Source organism: Lepidochelys kempii, chromosome 4 (genome assembly GCF_965140285.1).
Source record: "Lepidochelys kempii isolate rLepKem1 chromosome 4, rLepKem1.hap1, whole genome shotgun sequence".
Lineage (NCBI taxonomy): Eukaryota > Metazoa > Chordata > Testudines > Cheloniidae > Lepidochelys > Lepidochelys kempii.
This window is the reverse complement of record NC_136383.1, coordinates 17,793,862-17,799,861: the sequence shown is the minus strand read 5'-3', so window position 1 is coordinate 17,799,861 and position 6,000 is coordinate 17,793,862. Positions and strand designations below refer to the sequence as shown.

The 6,000-nt window shown below is 47.0% G+C and overlaps 1 protein-coding gene across 7 annotated transcripts in view; it reads left to right on the top strand.

The window, feature by feature from the left end:
- Window positions 1–2,474: 2,474 nt before the first annotated feature.
- The window catches only part of WDFY3 (WD repeat and FYVE domain containing 3), a 262,135-nt gene continuing 258,609 nt past the window's right edge, over window positions 2,475–6,000 (top strand). For 5 of the 7 annotated variants that reach the window (XM_073340566.2, XM_073340563.2, XM_073340564.2 and 2 more), the window contains exon 1: window positions 3,307–3,636. The gene's annotated coding sequence lies outside the window, so the exon portion shown is untranslated. Of the gene's footprint in view, window positions 2,668–2,838; window positions 3,055–3,306; window positions 3,637–6,000 lie in introns of those variants that run through there. The other 2 variants (XM_073340560.2, XM_073340559.2) reach the window with 2 other exon arrangements.

The following is a 6,000-nucleotide window of genomic DNA, read 5'->3' as shown; positions in this document are numbered from 1 at the left end:
TTAATAAACTTTTGCTACAGTGTAATATACACGTTACCTTGCACTTTGACCACAATAGGCATAAATTATTTTTCTCTAGGCCTACTTTTTTGAATATTTTTATTCCAAAAAGCATTGAATTGTAGCTGGTGCTCTGACTCCCTTTTGTTAATAAACTTAGATAACGGGGACGTACAGTAGGGGAAAATAGCTGTAGAAATTCTAACTTTTAGGGGGGAAATTTTTAAACATGACTTGTGTAACAAGAGTAACATACATGTGCAGACCTTCCCAAAGCTCCCTTCCTCAAATGATGGGCTTGTTCCCAGTGATGAAATCAGTAGTTCTGTTTTCTTCAATAGGAACAGACTTTCTGTCTCTTCTGATCAGGACTTACAATTGAGGGGAACTGTCTTCAGTGTGATCATGCATTGGATGTAGGTGCATGTTAAAACCAATGTTTGCCATGTGTACATGCTCCACTTAGGAGACAGCAGTATAAAGCCATCGCTTGAACTAGCCAGCAGCTGGCCTAAATGCCCACCTTGTTGCATCAAACAAACAAAAAATCACTCTTCCTGGTTTTGTTCCCTCATAGTTTTTTTTCCCCTTTTTCAGTGCATTCCATTTTATAACATTTCACAATTGCCTTACTTATACATGTGTCTGATCATACATCCCTTGCTATCAGTGGCTAAGACCTCACTCTTGTTTCGACTACAAAATGAAATGCTTTTTACTTTTAACATCTAAGGAGTGGAGAGATGTAGCTATTAGAAAATAGAGATCTGCTCACTTGTCAAGTTTAAAACAAGTAGTTTGCAATGGGAAAGTGCTGAGGCAGTGGTAGTAGACATTTTCTTCAGCTGAGAAAACCTGTGTCTAAGCTCACACAGTGCTTTCTGTCACTGCTTATATTTAAATTGCCATAGGATAAAAATGATAAACATACTGTGCAACTTTTTATTAGTATGCTTACTGCTCTTGGGTCTAAATGAGGAGAGATGCAAGTATTGTAAGAGATCAGTGAGGGAATTGTATTCTGCGTAAGAGACTAAAGCATTGGCCAGTCTATTCTCCTGATTTAGAGCCAAAGTTTGCTTCTGCCAGAACACTGAGAGCAGGGATTCTGGCAGATGAATTCTCTGATAGAAATAGTCTCCTAGCAAAGACAGGCTTCCATGGTGTAGATCTAGTGGATATGTAGTGAGGATCACTTTGGTGATGCTCAAGAACCTGTTCCTGCTCATTGGAATTTTACCTCTGCCTTTAATAGAATCAGGATTTGGCTGGATAGCAGCAGGGTATACAATAGCATAGTACATGCTGTTCATGGCAGCCTGAACAGACGGAGACATTTTCCAAAGAGCCCAGCTCCTATTTAGTAGCCTAAATAACATCTGCCTTTCAGAAGAGCTTCCACCGAGGGAAAACTGAGAGTTGGGAGCTGAGCACTTCTGAAAGTCTATTACTTAGGTGATTCAATACAAGCTGAGCTGTTAGTGCCAGATTTCTCAAGTGACTTGAGATGGGGGATGGACATGTACACCCTGTGCAATAAATGTACTTGCTTAGGAACTATACTTAATAAATGGAGCACCTGAATGATTGAAACAGGGCCTAATGTTGTAGCTATCCCTCAGGCCTTGCAGGTAGCTGAGCACTAATAAGAGTTTCTGCCTTGTCCCACTTAAAAATTCTCACTTCCCTGCATGGAACCTGGCAGGATCTACCCCTTAATCATGAAAATACTAAATAACACTGAAGTATGATTAATGGGAGTTTCTCAGGCATAATGTTTTCTCCCAGCCATACACACAAAAATAAATGTCCTATTTCTACATTGTAACATTAATCATGTTCAACTGATATTTTTCTTAAAATTAAGATGCACTTGCTTTTGAATTTTCTGTAAAAGCTTCACCTTTTATTGGTGGACTATTTTAAGTCAAAGTTAAACTGGGGCTTGCTTCTGCCTTGTTTTTGTTTTATAGGTATCCTCTTTGCTTTTATTTCTTCTCTCCCTTTCACTTGGTAAACAAATTTCTCAAATTTGACTTAAATTTTCTTCATTGACCAATAACTGGTAAGTGAGAGGGTCTGTCTGTTCTTTAGACCTGAAACTTTGGTTATTAATTTCATGTCTGTTTCAGTTGTCTATTTCTGTTAAGTACTGCCAGGTAGTCTCACCATGAAAGTAACTAAAGTTGCTGTCCTATCAGAAACCAGTTTTCCTCTGTCCTCATACTTTTACCAGAATAAAAATTTAAGTATTAAAATGTCATAGATCAGTATGTAGAAAGAAGCATAGTACTAAAGCTGATACAGTTCTAACCTTGTCATGTGTAAAGATCAAATTTTAAAAATATTCAGGTTTCAGAAGTGTACCAAATACAGTTCTTATCACTTGGATATGAAATATGGTATGTTTAGGGGAAGCCCCTATTTTCATTTTCCTCTTGCTTAAGGAGAAGGTACTGCTGCGTAAGCTTTGTAGAGAGGGTGTTTCTGCTCGAGGTGCAGTACCTCCAGTCCTATCTCTTTCAGTCACATCCGTTCCTCAACAGCTGCGGGATGTTTCAGCTCAAAAGGGCTCATGTGCAAGCGCTCGAGTTGCAGAACCTGCTCCTTGAGGATACAGGAGAGAGATAAAAATCGCCAGACGGAGTTACAGCCGAAGTATCGACAGTAAGAGGGCGCATCTAGCTTCCTCCTTGAGGAAAAGCAGCATGTATTTCGGTCGTTGGGAGCTGCTGGAAAGCGATCCTGTTCACCGTCCTCCTTGCTGCAGCAATTTGATGCGGTGTTTTTCAACGTGACGGCCCCAGGGCGCCCTGCAAGGGCGAGCAGGGGCGATTTGGGCTGCGGGGGGGTGGGCAGGGCAACATCTGCGTCTCCCACAGTCCTTTCCCCAGGCCGTTCAACAACCATTTTGCAGTCACCCAACGGCTGATTCGGTTGCTGTGCCAGGCTCGGGCTGGCTGCAGAGCAGCGCTCGGGGCTGCCCCCGCGACAGGCGTGAGGCAAGGGCAGGGTGGCTGAGGGCTACGGCGCAGTTCGACGCCCCCAGGAGCAGTAAGTAGCCTGGCGGGGAAGGGGCACCCGAAACCAATGCTGAGGCGAGCCCTCAGAGCGGGGCGGTCTCCGGGCTGCAGCGGGCGGCTGCCGAGCTCTCCCGAAGCCGGCCCCGGGAGCGGGAAGGAGAGAGGGGGGGGGGGGCAGGTGGCCCGCTCCCAGGCGGCGCTGGGAGAGCCCGGGCGCTGCGGGACTGGAGCGGGGTCAGGGAGGGCTCCGGCGCGGGGAGGAGAGAGGCGGGGGGAGGGAGGGATCCAGGCGGGAGGCGGAGCGGCGGGAGGACGCAGCGCTGGGAGCCGGGCACTCGGGAAGCGGAGGCGGATTAAAATGGCCACCGGCAGCTCCGGGGAGCGGCCGCGGCGGCTCCTGGCGCGTCCACTCGGCCCGGCCCGCTCCTGATGGGGGAGAGAGGCCAGCAAGGCGTAGAAGAAGCGGCAGCAGCGGCGGCGGAGCGCGGGGCCCGCCGGGCCGCAGCGGGGGAGCCGGCCAGGGAATTTTCTGCGGGAGCCGCAGCCTCGGTTATTTAAAATAATAACAGCCCCCCACCCCCTCACCCTCCTCGGAGCTCGGCCCCCCCACGCGGTGAGTGCCGCCGGCCGCTTCATGTGCCGCCGGCCCGGCCCGGCCCGGCCCCCCCGCGGGCGGCGGCGGCTGGCTGCGCTTTGTCGGTCTCGGTAGCCCCCCGCCTCCCCTGCCGGCCCTCCCCATAGGCCGCGGCGGCTCCGCTGCCTGGTTCCCAGGGATGCTGCGTCGGGAGCTGCCACCATCCGTCCGCGCCCTGCAGCCGCCCGGGCTGGGGAAGGGGGCCGCAGGGATACCCGGGGAAGGGGCAGCTGGCCACCCTGGAGAGCGGGGCCTGGCTCGGGGGGCGAACCTGGCGTGTCCTGCCCAGGGAAGGGCAGGTAAAGCCTGGCTCCGCTGGCGGGGAGAGACCTGGGAGGGCCGGCAGAGCCGCGGCCCTGCAGCGATTTCGTTAACCCTCTGCCTGCTGCCCTTTGTTGTTCCCCGGCGTGGTTGTGCCGCCCGGTAGAGCCCAGGGGTAGCGGTGCCTCGCGGCCCGTTCTCCCCTCCCGCGCAGCCTAACGGGCAGTACCTTTGTATGTGGTCTGTGGGAAACGGCGTGGACTTTGTTGGGTGTCACAGGCGTGTTTGGCTCGCGGGGTGCTCCTGGCGTGGTTGCCCTGGAAGGGGAGGAGGGAGTGGAACCTGGATTAAAAGCAAGGAGGAGTTGTATGCACGTCCCCACAGGGAGGTGAGAGAAGAGTCGTTTGGAGGGGGTTCATTTATGGGGGGTCGTTATCCAGAGTTCCAGTTCTAGGATAAATTACAGATGTCTGGCTTCTTCCAGAGGAACTTTACTTCTAGGCCACAATCCTGTAAACTCAACTGCCGAGGTTGACCCTTGCACCTGCCTAGAGCCCTGCTGGCTTCAGAGTCGATGTTGAGTCTTCACATATAGGTCGACTTGAAGGATTAGGACAGGACCTTTTGCAGGCTTGATGGCTGCACGGGAGTGTTGGATATGTCCATGTGGGGAACATCCTAAAAAAAGCAGAAATACAGCAGTGCAAAGAAGGAAAAAATCTTCCTTTTGCTCTGTAGGTTTCACAACTCCATCTAGGTGAAATGTTTCATTGAAGAGTGTGGTGGTCAAAGACTTTAACTTAGGCGTTACATAATGTTTTTGTCTTTGGGTTCCAAATTGTGTCCTTTTAACTTTTTTTTTTTGCATGTACATTGAAGCAAGTGGGACTTAAACATGTCTAAATGTGTTGCTGAATAAGGGCCTAAATGTTGCCTTTACTTGTTTTAATTAATATTTGTAAAACAATGGATAAAATTGATAGAATATTCAGGCACGTTTTTCTTCAGGTGGTTGGATAAATATTTTTAAGCTTAATACATGGAAGACCCTGGGAGCCTTAGCAGACACATGAGTGTAAATAGTAAAAGATTATTGTGTAATGACTTTTTTTTGTTTTAGTTTTGCTTTTTATCTGTTTAAAAACATAAGACCATTGTTAAGTGTTTTACGTCAGGCATCATTTACAAATATCTCATTTTATTTAAGCTCTTCAATAGACAAAGGTAATGTACACTAAGCATAGGAGGTAAAAAATCCAGAATGGTGGCATAAATACTGTAAATGAACCAAACCCACTTGCAGTGTGTGTAGGACTAGTCTAACTAGATTGTATAGGAAGAATAGTTTCAAATAAGCATTTCTATCTCCTGTGGTTAGAAGCCTTCAAAACATAATTATGGGGAGCCCTGAGTAAAAACAAACCAAACTAGTAATAATAAAGTTATATGTAACTTTCTTCACTTTCAGCTTTACTGTATTATTAAACACCCATCCTTAGAATCTTTCAGTCTAGGAGAACCACATAATCAAGTATTAAATTGTGACAGATGTGGCTATGTTGCATCCTTCAGTGACAATATCCTCAAGTCCTCCTAAATCTAATGCAGTGTATATCATTTACTAAACAAGGTCATGTGGTGGTTTCATGTTCTTCCTCAGAATGTGTAGGTGTATACACAAAGACAAAACAAATGTGTGTTTTCATTAAAGTTAGAAAGCAGGGCTATGTCATTGAGCAGACAGCAATATTGAGACTCCATTTGTATACACAGCTAAAGTTCACAGTATTATATTGAGTATATGTCTCAGTTAAGACGATTATTACTTTTTAAAATTCCTAGCATAAATCACAAAAATTGAGTCATAATTCCAGAGCCTTCTGTCTTCCTTCTGTTTTCCACCTATTGGTCTGCCAAGCATCAGGCCTCCTCTACAGAGAAGATGTAGTAAGTGTGTCCACCATAGGAAATACACAGTCAGCAAGAAGAATAGCATCTTATCTAGTATTCTTCAGAGGTTGTTTATGTCCCCTAAAAACTCTTAACACTTGATGCAGTGTAGTCAGGGAAGCACTTGTTCCA